This window comes from Anser anser (genome assembly GCF_964211835.1).
Source record: "Anser anser genome assembly, chromosome: 10".
NCBI classification, from domain to species: Eukaryota; Metazoa; Chordata; class Aves; order Anseriformes; family Anatidae; genus Anser; species Anser anser.
In genome coordinates this window covers 15,518,688-15,536,797 of record NC_139730.1, presented here as the reverse complement: position 1 = coordinate 15,536,797, position 18,110 = coordinate 15,518,688, and the positions used below count along the sequence as shown (strand labels likewise).

General features: G+C 38.3%; 1 protein-coding gene across 5 annotated transcripts in view; it reads right to left on the bottom strand.

Moving 5' to 3' along the window:
• The window catches only part of RORA (RAR related orphan receptor A), a 433,189-nt gene that overhangs the window by 396,274 nt on the left and 18,805 nt on the right, over positions 1-18,110 (bottom strand). The window lies entirely within an intron of this gene.

Genomic DNA, 18,110 nt, shown 5'->3' with positions numbered 1-18,110 from the left:
CCCCAAGGCATTAGGGTTTTGTTTTTCTCCTTGTGCGAAAACATTTCCAAATCATTATTTTCACAGATTCTAAAGTTTACCAGTTCCCTCACATATGGGTCAGCTTTAGATCAAGCCCTCGTATAGTTCTGGTTCTTAAGTAGTACCAATAGCAAGGACTTACTTTGTCCTGCACCCTGGGCTTTTGTAGTCTCATCTCCTATTCCCTGTTGCAAAATGAAATTTTGCAATTTTCATACATCAACAAAAACAAATCCCTAGAGGAACTTTTTACAGATTAGACATCTAAGAAAGTCTTCTCTTAATCATCACACCAATGTATAAAGACTTCCAAATTCAGGCCTATAGAAGGCAATCACTGAAAAACTCCAACATCTTATTCTTCATCATACTGTTTTAAAATTTCCTTCCGATTCTGCTACACATTTAACTTCCTAAATATATCTTAAGTATTCAGAAGTGATCTTATATTTTATATCAATATAAACTAAGGGTTTTTTTTTTAATAGTTGCTTATGCCATAACGATATGATCATGCACATGCACATGTATTTAATTCATACTACTTGGTGTTACTTCATCTACTCTGAGCAAACTGAGGCAGATGGACTAGTTTTCAGAAAAGCAATAAATTTTAGTGACAAATTGTTGTCGTGTTCTTTTCAGAGTCTTTAGTAGCCTGGTATTTGGTTTGCTAATACTATAGAGAAACACTTATACACAGCAGCTCTTCCAGTATGAATTCCAAAAGGACTCTGCAAATGACATTTTACCAAATGCAGCTTTAGCAAATTCTTATCTTTAGGTCAGATGTGAACATTAAATTGTATTGAAATGCCTTACTAAGTTTTCATGTAGAAGTTAGGGTGGTTAACTCCATTAAAACCTCAAAGTGAACATAAAAAAAAAAAAAACTACCATAGGAACAGTTTACAAAATTGAAGAATAAAAAGCCATCAGTTTAATCTCAGGCTCTCTCATGAAAATTTAACAGATTTGTTACACAACCACATTTTTAAATGAGAAACCCCTACTTGATATAAAACATTTTTCATGCAATGAGTATTATACTTACTATGTAGTCTTCAAAGAAAATAACTGCGTTACCTTTTGTAAGATATTTACTAATGGTTTCTACAACACTACCAGTGTTCTTTTTCAGTGTCTGCTAGTGGTAGTTTTATAACCACACTCTTATAAACATATATAACTTCATAAAAGCAGACAGGCACCTGAGGAGTGCTATAAGAATAAATGCCAGCAAAATTGCCACGAATTACAGGATTTAAAAATGCTTTTCTAAATAATCTTTCTGCTTAAGAAAAAGTCTTTTCCTCAGCATTCCTTCACACTTCCTAACCTCGCTTCATGTGTATTTCAGTGCAGTTCTTTAAATTACTTCAGTCATTTTCAAGAAAATTTCATTTTATGTTTTCTTCCTTTTTGGTCTCTCCAGTTTAGCCTTATTTCTCATCAGTTGTTCCATCACTCTCCATTTCTCAGTGCTCCTCTTCCTTTTCCAGTTATCTTTAATGCATTTCATTCTCCTGAAATATTTGCTCCATCTCAGCCTTATTCCCTATCTCCTATTTCTAGTTTAACCTTGAAGTTGCAACAGTTGTCTTATTTCCATGACAGAATGTATTACCCTTGTGGCATAATCTCATCTGTACCTTTCTCCCACCCTTCTGGTCCCTGCAACCTTCTTTGTTCCTCTAAGCAGGTAACTTTGGACAGAAACACTGCTTTCTGATTAAGTCACAGATGCTGCTCTCCTGTTACCTTCCCCTCAAAAAAGACAATGAGGAAAATATAATATGGGAAGGCCTTTCCTCTTGATTCATTGAAATTTCACAGGCACTGGTTAAAAGTTAGAAATCTTAACTTGGAAGAATACCTCTGCATCTCTATTTAGAAGATAAAGCTAAGGAAAAGCAGACCCCAAGAATACTTTCTTCTTATATAAAATGCAATGCTTGAAATCATGTTGCTGTGCTTCTAACATCCACTGCTTGCACTACAGGAAATCCATAGCTGCCTTGTGTCCTTTGAAGCAGGCCTCTCCTTTTCTCTCCACGGTTTTACCAGGTAATTCACTTGGATACTGAAGTATCAGTACTACTGCTACTTAGTGGAAATAGCACCTTAATATGAAATTCACCTTGATATGAAATTCAAGTGTATGCTTAATTGCATATAATCTGTTTTCTGCTATCTACAGAAGCATGCAAGCTGCTTGACACGTCCACAGACTCAGCTCTCCCTTGCAAGACTCCATTCATGCTCAGACAGCAAGCACTGGAGGTGCAAGAAGTAGCAAGGCAAGATGGAGCTCAATGAGATTCTTTTGCCTAAATTTGATGATGGTTAAAGTAATCCCCTTCTTTCTTCAGGCTCTGAGGCAAGTCTTACATTCTAAAGACAAGCTTTATCCATGAAAAAGGTAACTCTTGACAGATCACAGAATCATCTAGGTTGGAAGAGACCTCCAAGATCACCTAGTCCAACCTCTGACCTAACACTAACAAGTCCTCCACTAAACCATATCACTAAGCTCTACATCTAAATGTCTTTTAAAGACCTCCAGGGATGATGACTCAACCACTTCCCTGGGCAGCCCATTCCAATGTCTATCAACCCTTTCAGTAAAGAAGTTCTTCCTAACATCCAACCTAAACCTCCCCTGGCGCAACTTTAGCCCATTCCCCCTCGTCCTGTCACCAGGCACGTGGGAGAATAGACCAACCCCCACCTCGCTACAGCCTCCTTTAAGGTACCTGTAGAGTGCGATAAGGTCCATGTCCTTCTTGTAGCGAGGGGCCCAAAACTGAACACAGTACTCGAGGTGCGGCCTCACCAGAGCCGAGTACAGGGGGACAATCACCTCCCTAGACCTGCTGGCCACACTGTTTCTTATGCAAGCCAGGATGCTGTTGGCCTTCTTGGCCACCTGAGCACACTGCTGGCTCATATTCAGCCGACTATCAACCAGTACTCCCAGGTCCTTCTCTGCCAGGCAGCTTTCTAACCACTCATCTCCCAGCCTGTAGCTCTGCTTGGGGTTGTTGCAGCCCAGGTGCAGGACCCGGCACTTGGCCTTGTTGAACTTCATACAGTTGGCCTCAGCCCATTGGTCCAGCCTATCCAGATCCTCCTGCAGAGCCTTCCTGCCCTCGAGCAGATCGACACACGCACTTAGCTTGGTGTCATCTGCAAACTTACTGAGGGTGCACTCGATCCCCTCATCCAGGTCATCGATAAAGATATTAAAGAGGACTGGCCCCAGTACTGAGCCCTGGGGGACACCACTAGTGACCAGCCTCCAACTGGATTTGACTCCATTCACCACAACTCTCTGGGCCCGGCTACCCAGCCAGTTTCTAACCCAACGAAGCGTACGCCAGTCCAAGCCAAGAGCAGCCAGTTTCTCAAGGAGAATGCTGTGGGAAACAGTGTCAAAAGCCTTACTGAAGTCAAGGTAGACCGCATTCACAGCCTTTCCCTCATCCACCAAGCGCATCACTTGGTCATAGAAGGAGATCAGGTTAGTCAAGCAGGACTTGCCTTTCATAAATCCATCTAAGAGCAAAACATATTTTTCTCCCAATTTTGACACTTCTCATAAGAGACCATGTCTAGCTTAAATTGCTTTTTTAAGTACTTGTCCATTCATTCAATATTCCTTTTGTGAGTATGTTTGTCTGCAGAGTTCCAGCACTACTGCTCCTACTACCACAGACTCTCTTAAAAAGATGGAGAAGAGTACCAAAAGACAAGCATGAGAATAATAATTGCCAAACCAGGGAAAACAACTAGGCAGAGGAAGCTCTCAGATACGCAAGGCAAACAAGCTGAAAAAGGCAGAGCTTTAAAACACTTCCCTTCTAATCTCATACGCTTGGGGACAGTTACAGAATGGTTCTAGTAGAAACATGATTTACAAGTTTATGATTAGTATCCATTTCAAGAATGGAAGATTCTACAACTAAGAATCCTTAGAATTACAACCTTAAAATTACATAATGGAGCAAAGCAGTCACCTGATGCAGGGTTAGCCTTGAAAAAGTTCTGAACTTCTGCAGTAAATAGAGTAATTGGAATTACAAGAGAATCAGTCTTGGGGTTTAGTCAATATACACCTCGAGATGAATTGTTACTGAACAGTTTGTAGTTAGCTCAAACTTTTATTAACAGGCTCAGTAATAGAATACTGCAGAGTTAAGTCATCCTCAGTAATAGTTTTCTTTTATAACTTTTGTCTTTTCCTTTTATTGTTAATTTTAAAACATGTGGTTTTCCTCCTCCAGAGGACTGCAAGTGCTGAATTCTTCCTGTGGTTGCAAGAAACCTTATTGTTCTATCAGACAGCATTATACTCCTAAAACCTCCGAGTATGAAATGGAAAATGTCTTTCCAAATAACACATTAAGAGAAACTCTCTCAAGTGTTTAAAAACTCAACAATAATGAATTTAAGCAGTCCAAAATTTCAGCTCAAAGGCCAGTATGGAACAAAGACTGCAACCTGACCTTGCTCACTGTAAAAGACTTGGCAAGTCCTTCTGCACCCCAAAGAGACATGGAAGTTCTGCATTACGAGGCACCGTATACATGTCACACTGTGGCCTGAAGAGCAATGGTTCTCCAGAGAGGCTGTATGCAAGCTTGTCCATTAATAAAGATGCAAACCGAATAACATCAGTGGCATTTGTGGTGCATGTTGAATCCCCTGTGTCAAACTTTCCTTGAACAAGGCAGTCATGCTGCCCCTTGGCTGTGAAGCTCAAAGGAGGTTATTCCTCCAGCACATATTTTTCCGGTTTGCAATCAAGTGGTTTCTTTAGGAGCTGGAAGCATTTAAGAATCATATTAGACCACAGAAGAGTATTTCATCTCTAGTATAAGAACATCCCCAGACCATTTGAAAATGCTATTGCCAAGTAGTTGTCACTTCCATCTCAGGAAGCCTTTGAAAAGGCTATTTACACTTTTGTCTTTCTTCAGGATTAGATTACTGTAATTCCTTATTGACTGGCTTACACAACAGGGCTCTGCAGTCTCCACAGGCTGTGCCTGATGGTCTGTTTTTCTGTTGTTTGTGGTGTTTTTTGTTTTGTGTTTTGTTTTTTTTTTTTTTGAAAAAAGGGGATGATTTGAACATATTGTGCTGATCATAAACCTTTTCTACCAGTCACAAGTCAATGAATCAATTGTAAAATTGTTCTGTTTACTTATGGCAGAAATCATAGTCATTGTACCTTGTATCTGGCATGTCTGATCAAAATTAACTAGTTTAATCCTTAGAAAAAAATCTGTACTAGACAGTATAGATCACATACTATTCTTTCCTTTCCCCAGTATTGCATGAGAGCTGTGTGAAGCAAAGTATGGCAGCTACAAGCTCCAAAGACCTACAGTTCTACAACTCCCACCCAGGACAAGTGTGGTTTCTCTTTAAAATTCAAGTTGCAAAATGTGGCTTCTCAGTGTTAAAATTGATTTTATGGTGGGTTATTTCACTTGAAATACTGATTTCTGTTTTATTTCCTACGTTTTTGATAGCTTGCTATGTTAACTTCAGACTACAGCACTATATTTTCTAGCCTTACTGTTTACCAAGATAATTAATTGCAATATAGCAAGAGGCTCATTCCATTCCTTACAAATATAAACTACCCTTCACATTTACAATCACAGAATGGTTTCAGTTGGAAGGGACCTAATACAACACCTCTGCCATGACTGGGTTGCTCAAAGCCCTATCCCACCTGAACAATTCCACTGATGGTTTATCCACAACTTCTGCATGCAACAAGTTATACTGTCTGACCCTATAATGGTAAACAATTTCTTCCTTGTATTAGTCTAAATGTACTCTTTGAAGTTTAAAACCATTGTCCCCCGTTGACTCTGATAATCCAGCTAACATTTCGTTTACCACTATGAACCAAGTATTGCTCAACTCAAGATCAAGGGGCTTCCATCTAAAGAATCTACAGATATCTATTGTCCCTGACAGGTTTTTAGCTTCTTCTGATAATCAAATTATTTGATATTGCCGTTCATTTTGTTAAACATTAAAAGGCATTGTTTCTGCAGAATTGTCAGGCTGATTAAAAATGCATATACTGGACACAGTTGTATTGAGACTATTCAAAGCTAATGATTTACAGTTCTGTTGGATTAGAGGAACAGAACCCCGTGATAAGACATTAGCCTTCCCAACACCATCCACAGGCTTTTCCCCCCACTGGTTCCTATTGTAACTTCGTGTCACCAGAATGCTGGCCCATTTCCCACACAGTACTTCAAAACTTACTGCTTCTGGGTTGGGTTCCTTGTTTAACAAATGAACTTTTGCTGCTTGCCTTTAAATAACTGTAAATGTTCTCAAAATATTAAATATTGGATGGAGAAACAAACAGATGATTCCAGGAAGACATCTACCTCAAAAATTCTTGTCCTGATCCTCAGCCCATACTTGATCTTGTTTAAGTCTTCAATTCTGTGTGACATGGCCCTTTTTGAAAAGCATAGCACACTACTATGTGTGGAAGAGACTCTGCAAGCCAGGAGGCCTCAAAGGGTCTCTTAACACATTTACAGTAAGAATTTCCTTCCGCATAATAGGCTTGGTGCCCACTGACACCCACTATAAAGTTGGACTAGTGACAATTTGTTATTCCAGTCAGACTTGTTCCAAGCCACTCCTGACATCCCGAATTGTAGTAAGAACATATATTTTTTTATTATAGTGACAACATTCTCTGAAACATATTCAGAACTGCTGGGTATCTATCGAAGTAATTCATCTCAGTTGAAAGCAAAGAGCATTTAGAGGCTTTTTCTTCCCTTCTGTGTTTGCATGTGTGACAGTAACAGTTTCTGTATGGTTAAAGTGATACCTTTGGTTATTTCTCTTCTCTATCACATTCAGATGAACAAAGACAGGTCAATTACATACTTTTTTTCATAAATATATTTTCATTAAAATCAAGTTTGATCAGGAATCAACACCTGAAATCTTTACTCCTGACATCTCTGTAAAGCACACACATATCTGCAAGAGAATATTACCCTGAGGTAGGTGAGTGATTGCCTTACATAATCTTTCTAAAAATTAAGACATGGCTTGCACTTATCATCATGGTGCAAACATTCACTGCAAAATGTAACGAATAATTTTTTAGTAGGATGTTACTGGTTACCCTGCCTAGATCCTGATCACAAGGGAAATCCATGATATGGAAAAAATATTCAAAGTAGTCATAAAAAGACTGGTCCACTTCGAAGACTATCTTGAGTAATTTCAACTACTTTCTCAAGACTGTTTCCCCAAAGCTTGTGTAATTAATATTAAACCTTTTAATATTTGCTACATGAAAATGGCTTCTCAAAAGCTGAAAACAGAGCTAAATGATGACCTGCAAGAATTACTTAGGAAAAAAAAAAGTATAAAAAAAAATCAATTAATACAAGTTTAGCATACATCCTTGCTCCAAGACTAAACTACCAGACAGAAACAATGCGGTGAGTGGAGCTGTGAGATTCTGAATCTGGAGCAACAGAGAGGATGACAGAAGATGTGGTCCTTTTCATTTAGCCAGTAGTTCATGACCAGACTGCATTACCTTCCACTTACCTACTTTTAGTAAGTTCAGCAGAAAGCATTTTCTGTAGGTCTAATTTATTTTTTCAGTCTGCTCTCATGCATTTTGGAGGAACTTTAAAAGTAAGAAGATCAATGGAGAACTTTTAAACAGAAGATCACCTTATCTGAAGGTGATGCAGAAACTGGGACAGTTTCCAAACATTTAATGTTCCTATAAAATCATCTAATGCTACTGACAGTTCCGGAGATCATTAGTCTTAAAAGATAAAGTAAATCAGGGAAACATAGCTAGGACATTTGACAGAAAGACTAGCTAGTTAGAAAATTAAATACAAAAAGTATATCAAAAGAATATTAAGTACCTAAGAAATAATTATGCAGTTGTATCTCTGACACCTCAGATGATCAGAACAAAGTAAGAGAACAGGTGGAGATTCTCCCTGTGTGCCAGAGCTCCACTCTGTGTGGAAGTGGGAGAATGGACTGGTGTCATACATGGTTAGAGCTCCTTCTGGGCAGGTTGGCCTAATTTATTCTGTCTCCTTTAGGTTGCTCTAACTTACGGCGTCAGCGAAGGACTTAAAGACCCATAGGCCAGAAAAGAATCAACATGTTGAAATTGATTTCTGTCCACCCAGGATTCTTCCTTCCTTTCCTGGCCATTTGCAGATGAAAATCCATTGATTTGTGCTACTTCAGCTCATAGGGGCTGATGCCTGCTAACTAATCCAGCCTTGCATCTAGAAATCAGAGTTCAACACCTGTGTTTTAACATTAGGAATATATATAATTTTTTTTTCCATTTAAATGCAACACTTGGGAGAGATTTACTTTTACAGAGCTTTGTGTAAAACACTCCTTGCTTTGAAGATTGGTAAAACAATTTAAGGTATTAGTGTAGGTGACACTTGGAAAGACAGAAAAGATCCTTCACAAAAGGTCAAAGTAAAATGGAGACTGCCTGAAGATCCGCACAATATTGCATTTCACGGAGCATGATATAAAATGCAAAGTATGGGATGCAGATACAAACTATCAAATCTAAATTACAGAGAGTCCCAAGGAGAGTAATTCAGGCAAAGAGTTATAAAGTCAAAGTTCTAGTACCAATGAATTCCCCCTCTCTCAAAGAGAAAGAGGTTTGTTTACACCATGTTTCCTTTCCAGCTTCCCTCAAGCTCACATAGAACACAACTGGAGCAGAGCAAACTGTTGAATGACAGGTAGCCATTAAGACTGCAAGTACGATTTTGCAAAAATATCTTCAGAATTAAGCATTCAAGCTCACCTATTCTAGGTGAGCACCAGAAAGACACTGAATGTTCTGAAAATCCCACCAAAAGTGTCCCAGACCTGAACATTCTAGAGTAGATCAGGAACAAAAAACTTCTGCAGAAGTGTATAGTCCTTCTAGCTTTAGTATTTAGGTTAAATACCTTCCAAAAAGAAGATCATACTGTGTTTGACCTCTGTCACAAGAGCCTTTGGCGAATAGGAACTCATGCACAGCAGAGGGCCAATTCTTAAATACACAACTGCTCAGATATTTTCACAAACGATGTTCATAACCTGCGCTCATATGTATCCACAAATGAAAAGAAGCATGTGCATGGGCAGAGACAGTGGCTTACGATACAAACAGATGCTTATGAATACTGCTTGTGCAGTAATCAACAAGCTTAAGTGTTTCCAGAACAATGCATGTGCAGAGTGGCTTTTTTTATTTTAACATGCCTACCAATAACAAGGCGACTTTCATTAATGGATAAATCATATCTATTTGTAGTATGAAGTCCATGGACTCCTGTCAATCACTAGCAGTACAGAAATATTCATAAGCTAATCATGGCTAAGCTAATTTTGGCTCCTTTAGAACCAAATTATGGTCTTTTATGCCAAACCTTATCCAACTAATTGCAGTCTTAGTGCATAGTCAGGAATTCGAAAGCAATACAAAAAGGTGTTGCTGCACCTGGTCACCATTCAGAGTTATGCTATTCAGCTTCTCATCTTAGAGTAAACAATGCACATCAGGCATAATGCCATTAAGCTGATAGCCAAGCCATCCAACAGATTATTGCGAAACACCCTCCTTCTGTAACTCAGTTGCTTTATAGAACTAAAGACTGAAGGATAGTTTGTTGTATAATTCCCAGCTGGCCTCCAGAGACCTAAAAGCAGATTGGCATTGTTACACAACTTGAAGCTAATTATTCTATGTCTGTGTTCTCTGTGTGCAACAGTAATGACAGTCCTGTTTGTTTAGACTAAGCTTTCTTTTGACACATTTATAGGGAGCTGCTAACATGCAAGGCTAGCATGCATCTTCAGATCATTTTCCACAGGAACAAGCCTCACAGCCACCTTCTTTCATTATTGTTCTCCAGGTAAATAACACAAAGCAAAACATAGTTAAGACTTTTGCCCAGTTTCTGAATCCACTAGCCCGTTATGTATGACGCAAGTTTAGTATTCCCCATGGAAAAAATGTATCATGGACCTAGATAATTTTTTCATCAGTAATGCTTTTCTTGTTACTTATCCAACAGTAACCCAAGCAAGCCCCAATGCCCATTTTTTTCAGTCACAAAAACAGTTCAGTGTCTACTAATTCATTATCACTTTGACAGCACTGGGATGTTCTCAATTGCTTGAAACACTGAACACACTTGACAGATCCATTTATTAACTAATATGAAGCTAGTCAAATGGATGCCGAAGGAATTAAGTAGTTATCAGACCTTCAATGCATTGACTTATTTCAGTGAGAAGTTATCACCCAGCATGGTGGGATGTTAAATTTATGTACTGAGGAAAAACCTGTGCTAACTCACGGGAAGTACCTAGAAAAAAAGGACACCATAGTGAACATGGAAGTTTGCTTCCCATCATAGTGTAAAAAGCTGAAAGTGGCATGCACGTGGCCTTTTCCTTAGGAAGTCACCTTTAATTCTGACTTCCTTCTGAGCAGTAGAATAAAGAAGCGTTTAACCACAGACATTCCAGGCTAAAACATTGCTGGAAAAATTGTGAGCCAAGTTTGCAAGGATTTTAAGTATTTGACTCTCTACTCTTTTCTTTCCACACCAAATTCTACACTCATCTGCCCCAATTAAAATGCTGTTGATTGCAAGCCCTCAACCATAGAGCCTTGTGAATGAAGGGTGCTTGCCACCATCCAACCATCCATTCTCCCTATTGTTGAGAGTGTTTTTTTTGTTTTTGTTTTTTTGACTGGAGGGACCTAAGTTAACCTATTTTCAACAGTTTTCAATGAGAGGATGCTCAAAACGTTAGGAGGAAATCTCGCTGAAAGTGATTCCTCTAAATGCTTATGTTGCAGCAACTGTTCTTCCAGTGGCCAAAGGGTTTGTGTGCTGTAGGTTCAAACCTATTTAAATCTCTGGCAGAAGAGAAGATATCAAACTTACCTTAGTTAAATTCTTTGCCCAGGCTTATAGTTCTCATTACTGCTACAAATTGGACCCAGTCAGCATCAAAATTGTCCCCATACTATAACTAATTCAGAAAAGAATTTTCAGTAGGTTGAATACAGTGTTCTGGTCACAGCATAAACTTTCTATTTGATTTTGGACTAACAGGAGTGCTGTTTCCAGTTGTCTAAAGAGAAACATTAGCCAGCTCACCCTAAAAGTCTTCCACCCCAAACCATCAAAAAATCCATGCAGAACAGTGAATGTGAAAAAAGAGTAAAAACAAAAAAAAGAAACACAAAAAAGAAGCCTCCCATATGTCCTCTAGGTGAACCCATATACTGAAAGAGAGATCTGGTAGCTGGCCACTCCACTGCGCACACCAGTAAATGTCACCGCTGGCAGAATCCGCAGTGCTTCAAGCACTGCTACATTTTTGAAAAATCTAGTTCCATACTGACTTCTGTAACTATCAGTTAAATCAAAAATAAGTCATGAATTTTACAGGAGTGTCTGGCCACTTGATCTAAAAGAAACCCTGGTCTAACTACTGCTAATGTGCTTAGGTCTGAACCAAATACTAGTAAGCCTGCTTTACCAACATCTGAACAATTCTAAGAATAGTTAAACATGCAGCTGCCTCTTTAGAAACATTCTTCTTCTCTTTCAACTTAACAACCAATTCAGTCATTAACTTGACAGTCAAATAAACGCATTATTAGCCTCTTCAAATGTCAGACAATATTAAAGCTAAAATTGAGGTCAGTCAGTTTTATACTTCGACTTCTGACAAATCCTAATAATTTCCCTGAGTTTACTGGAATAAGTTGCACGAGATAGCAAGACTAGCTTTTATTTTTCTTATTCACAAATATATTCATCTCTAAACTCTTTCAAAAGAAACGTCATTGCAGCAGCCATGAATAATACAGACAAGTATAAGTACAATACAGACTAGTTTGTTAACGAAATTAATGCAGAACAAAAACAAAAGAGAGGACATTTCCTCCTCACTGATCGCCTGCTCCCAAGGTCTCCATAGCTTTTACTCAATTAGTGGGAGGAAAAAGATCATGAGAAAAAAAAAAAAAAGGCAGGATAAAACAGCAGTATTTAACAGTTTTATTTAGGAAAAGACTATTAAGCCACTTAAAGGTTAACTGATATGCATGAGTTATCATATACTCCTTCTCTTCAAGGTTATAGACTGCTTAGCAGAACCCTGCCAAACGGCAGTTATCTGAAGGGAGCTAGTAATCATCTCTGTTGATGACAGACCTCTGAGCAGATGGTAAGTAAATCAAGGTCCTGATGTGAAATGTTAAAGCTTTTATGCTGGAAGACACTGTTAAAGCATTATCCAGGTTAAATCAGATTCCATAGAATACCAGTTTACTAGTAGGCAGGCGTGAAGCCTTCCACTGAGGAATTCTATGCGTTCTGATGCTTTTATTTCCTCTGTTGTTTTGGTGTTTTTTGGTTTTGGATTTTTTGTCTTGTTTAGTTTTAATTGGGGGTTGGGTTTTTTGCATTTTTTATTTTAGACACTAACAGGTTATTCAAACAGTTTTTTTTTTTTTCTTTTAAATAGTCATTGTAGAAGTTCTATCAAGAGGGCAGGGTGAGCAGGGGAAGGGAAGACTAATTGATTTGTCATTTAGAATAATTTTTAATACTGGTTAATTAGGTTAGCATCACATAAGAATGGCAGCTTTCAGCTACATATGAAATTGTTCTAAGATTCCTACTTAGATATGCCCAGGCAAATCTGGCATTGGCTGTGCCCTTAAAACCTCTCCAAATAATAGTTTAGCACCTAAATATTTGGAAAGGACATAGTACATCAGAAACAAGAAGTAAGCAGCTACTTTTGTTTTAAGGAACTGAGTTACCAAAGGAAATCTGCTGGACCTGCATGGAAAGACTAGGATAAGCTTTGTAAGCAATTTTGTGTAACTACAGATGGGGTAAAGCAATTTCATAGAAGCAGGAGCAGCAATAATGCTACTTTAAGTGCTTCAAATCAGCTTGCCCACCAAAATTAAATACAAGGCACCAAAATCTAGTGTCTTCATAGGAAAGAACAATATTTAGTGGTCTGATGATTTGGAATGCTAAGATTTATGAATGGTTAACCTACAACAAATAGAGATTATGACTTGGATGACTTTGCTAATTGCTCCATCACATTCCATTGCTGATCCAAGTTACTCATGTTGTAGAAAACATGCAGGAAACTGCCGTGAAAAAAAAAAAAAAAAATCAAGCTAGCTTGATTCATAATGCTTAACACCTGACAAGTTGATGAACCTATATGCCCCGGCTCAATTCAAACAAACCCTTTCAATAGTAGCCATGACATTCAGTTTCCCCAGAACACTAAGGTATTTTTTTAAATTTTCCACGTGCGTATTACAGGGAAGCACACAGAAAACTGAGAATCAAGAATCACTCACAGAACCAATCCAGAGGATTTTGTTTTTCCCCAATGGAAGAATTCTTCCAGCAGCTTGTGATTTGCCATAATTGATTAAATCAAATACATGTGTTATTTTTCTCAAGCATTTTCTTTAGACAATTATATTAAAACTTGCGACTTAAATCATCCATTTGCCAGCCACAGAAAGAGCCCTTCTATAACATCTTTCCACTGGCCTGAAAAGCTTCACACAAATTGATTACACTATTGCTTGCTTCTTATGCAGTGGTAAACACCAGTCTACCCATGTATTCTAAATTTCTATCCTGTCTCTTTCTTCCCCCAACCCCCATCTTGCACATGAAGATCCATAATCCCTGTGCTAATGCTTCCATTGTCCTCTAACTTCTGGAGTCATTTCTAGCTTATGCTCCAAGGAATGGAGGGAGAAGCAAGAAAAGTACATTTTTGACAAAGACCTTAAGTGATGAATACAGCTACGGGGGGGTAGATCTTCCCCTAAACCTTTAGTCTTTTCATTCACTCTCCAAATGCACTGAGATTAATAATGCCTCTGGGCCACTGTATGCAAACCTCCACTGTACATACAGAGAAAAGATTATAATTGAATACCCTATTATGATGGGCAAGGAAAAAAGAAAAGCAGGCAGACAGGGCTCAAAGGCTGAACTGGCCTGGTTTGGCTTTCAGCCCACAGCACCTACAATTATCCTGAAATGATTTTTATTTATCTATTTAGTATTCCCACTAGGCAGAGTGAAAATCTAGCATTAATTTAGTGCTCATGGTTAGGCAGAGAGCTCTAAATTGAGGAAAGTTACTCAAATGGATAATGAAATGTGGCTGGAGCCCTAATGTCCTGCTTTGAATGAAAACAGTACAAACCATAACCCTCTGCAAATGGTTTACAGTCTGTTAGTTTATGCAAGAATTCTGCTAAATTACATTTTTACAAAACAGCCTTGCCAATGTAGCAGTGCTAGACCTTTACATAAATGTAAGCAGCCAGCCAATGCTGAGCATCCCACAGCTTCACAGCAAAACAAAAGCAAAGGACAGGACCAGAAGAGAAAGCAGCTGTGCCTAAACAGCCTATTTGGAATACCTACCAAGAAAAGGATGAAACCCCAAAATCAGGATGGCATTTCCACAGCTATTTATGACATCTAGGTGAAGTTATCTAGTTTGCTCCTAAGCACCTCATATTTATAACAAAAACGTCACCTTTCAAATTAGTACAGGGTATTGCTAATAGTTACTTCATTAGATGAAGGCCTTGCCAGTACTAGCATTCAATTAAGGACTCTAAGTAACAAAGGTACTGGGAGAAAGAACGAAACACTAAGTCAAATTCTCTCTTTAGAGAGATTTTAGTAAATTCAAAGGCACTCCACAAAAGTGTCACTTTGTTTGAGTTAAGATTGTGTTCTCTCCAGACTTTTGAAGCTATGCTACAATTTGCTTTCATAAAGCATAAAGAGAATACTTACTGTCTTAGCTGTAAGCTATAAGCCATTTTACAAAAGCTTCCCATAAAAAAAGTTAACAGTTTAAGAATTCAAATGAAAGTATGAGAACAAATTCAGAAAGGTAGCAGAAGGCTGAGTGCACAATCGGTGTGCAAGTGTTAATCAGGAGTATTCAGAATAGTTGTTCTAACAGTTAAACACAGAGACATGATTTCTCAACTGATCCACAATTTGAAGACTAAAATATATTCAATAAATCTAGAGATCAAGCTTGGTACATGGAACACTAATGCTGCATTCCAGAAAATCAATTTATTATCTTAGCTGTATTGTCACTGCTTTTTTGAAAAGACACTAACCACCACAATTGCTCCATTACTCACCACAGTACATAAAATGTCTAAGATATTCGAAAACAAATAACAGAAAAATATGGATTAAACTGATAAAAATGATAATTCCAGACATGATTAGATTCGCTGTGTTGTGTAGCCTGCACAGCAGGTGGGGGATCCTTCAGAAGAATTAGTGAAAGCAGATTAATGGGAAAAGATTAAGTGTGCTCTAAAAGCAGGACAAAAACATTTTTAAAATGACAATTCTAACAACAGTGTTTAGGGATGCCTCAGAATGCGAAGTATTTCATTTAAGAACCAGATGCCCAAAAGTCTCCTACCTACAACAACGCAGTGCGTTGTATGACTTGAAATCGCAAGCTGAATAACCATTTGACATTAAGTGGCGCTTATGACAAATATTAATCAAAATATAGCCAATCGTTTCTAGCCCTGAGCAGCCAAGCTCTATTTTCCCCTTCTCTGCATGTAACTTTTTACATGACTGATCCTACGGATAAAGGCCTAGGAATCTTTTCTTCATATCCAAAAATATATTACAGTTGAAAATGAAACCTACTAATAGCTATTTCTAGAGCACTGAATAACACACATTAATGCCACCACCCTCTCCCCAGTGTTGAAGGCTAACTTCTAATAGAAAACACTGTGCATTTAACTAGGTAAGAACAAAAAGCACTGTGCAAAGGGTCCCAATCCTATAGCCCAAGAGGAGAAACGCTGTTTAGCTGCTGAATACAGGCTGCAGTTTTATCTGCTTGCACCAAAACAGCAGACAGCTGCTAATGCAAGACCTAATGCATCTAAAGCATTAGCAGCAAAGCAAATATTCTGTATTATCATCCAAAATGACACAGCCTTCTATGTAGCAAAAGTAATAGTGGTACACTTATCCCCAAAGTCACAAGTGACACTGCCTCAAATGTTCATTGGGCTTCAGTGTCTCCTTTCTTGCTTTCTAAAATTTATTTCAGTTTTGTAATTCTACAGAACCTTCAATGGCTCCTTTCTTGCTTTCTAGAATTTCAGTTTTGTAATTCTACAGAACCTCCTTGTTAGGGTTCTGCAGCTTTTCAGCAACCATGATTGTATATGTTTACAGATGAGTCCTTAACTATTCAAGGCAATCAAATAGTAGGAGGCTCACAGTAAGTCAAATGGAGTTGGCAGCACTTGGAAACAGAACTGGATTTCCAAAGTTATTACAGAAACACCCACAGATTTAGCATCATCTCACAGAAAGAACATTCCTTCTTCCTCTGGATTGTCTAGGAGGTGTCTATCACCCAAGGCTGATTACTCAGAAAATGCAAAAAAGCTGCTTTAAGTAGAGGGAAACTAAGGAAAAGAGATTGCATCTCATAGAATCATAGAATATCCCGAGTTGGAAGGGACCCATAAGGATCATCAAGTCCAACTCCTCTGGTTGCTTCTACTCCCTCCTAAACTGCTGGCATGAGCTTTTGGGGGCAAACTTGCTAGCCTGCCCAGAGCAGCTGGCAGTGTTTATTATGCTAATGGCAGGTAAACTCAAGTGCCATTTCAGTCAGTTAAGTCTCACTCAAGCCATCGCTTGCCAACCCTTCTATTTTGTTGTCTGTGATAGATGAACAACTTAATTTGCTTTCTTCCTACAAATTTGACCTCTATGTTGCTTAGCATAATTTTAACCTGTGTCCACGATGCTTCTCAAATCTGTCCTTGGTTTTGGATTCTACAAATGTGACATCACTAAGAAATCTGAAATATTATTAAAAACAATATCTACGGCCACAGCACTAAGTTCTGCATATCACTCCCGAAGTGAACACATAGTCTTGCAGCCTGTCTCTTATTTTCATTCACCTCAACCTCCTTTGTTCTCTGGTATCCATTTGTTATGTTATGTTTGTACTTAGGCTGTAATCTCCTGCAGGCAAGCATGTCTTCTGTATGTTGTGCAAAGTGCTTTTTCAGGCAACAAAGCAGAATAATGTCTCTCAGTTTCCCCATTTGTAGAAGCATGCTAACACAGTACTCACCTACCTCACAAGGCAGCTGGCAAGTTAAATTGGTTAATGATTGTGAGATGTGGAGATATTCCAGATAGCTCCACAGAACCAAGAATTGTCATAGGTCAAAAAGCGAGGCTTACAGCTGGAGTTAGCTTCCTATTCCATCTAATGACAAACTAGCATCTTTCCCTAATTAAAGGGGGGCTCAACTGTGAAATAAAAGCATTATTTACATAGCTTTCCTATGTTAGCTTGGAAATACCTAAGGTGCGTTCTTACTCCGGGGTCATAAGGAGAACAAAAACGTTTCTTCTTCTCTTGTAACATTACAGCATGGAAAAACTACCTTACAGGACGTTATTAAGCTCAAACCAGGTTTCTTATCTAACAATGTTTCATAAAAAATAAATCTATTATTTTCTAGCTTCTGTCTAAAAAGACATCTAATTGCATACTACATAGACATGCAGAAAGAAATGTTATTGTGAGTTCAAGAGATTGCAGCTAGCCACTCTTTTTTTCATAATTAAATTTGTAAGTGCTCAACATGGTATTTATTTCAATTTTTCATAAGACCATAAAAAAGTGTTTGGAATAGATCCAGCCTCACTCTAAGCTCCTATTGTTCATGCCCTCCCTTACAGTGACTCTTGTATGACCAAACATCAGTTTATAAGGGTTCTCCCTCTAACTCGTATTTTTATTTCATTATTGGTAAATATTCAAAATTCTAAGCAAGTTCTCCCCAGTTTTAGATATCAGATATTCTCTGTACTCATAATAGCAAAGCATGTAAGAATCAGCAG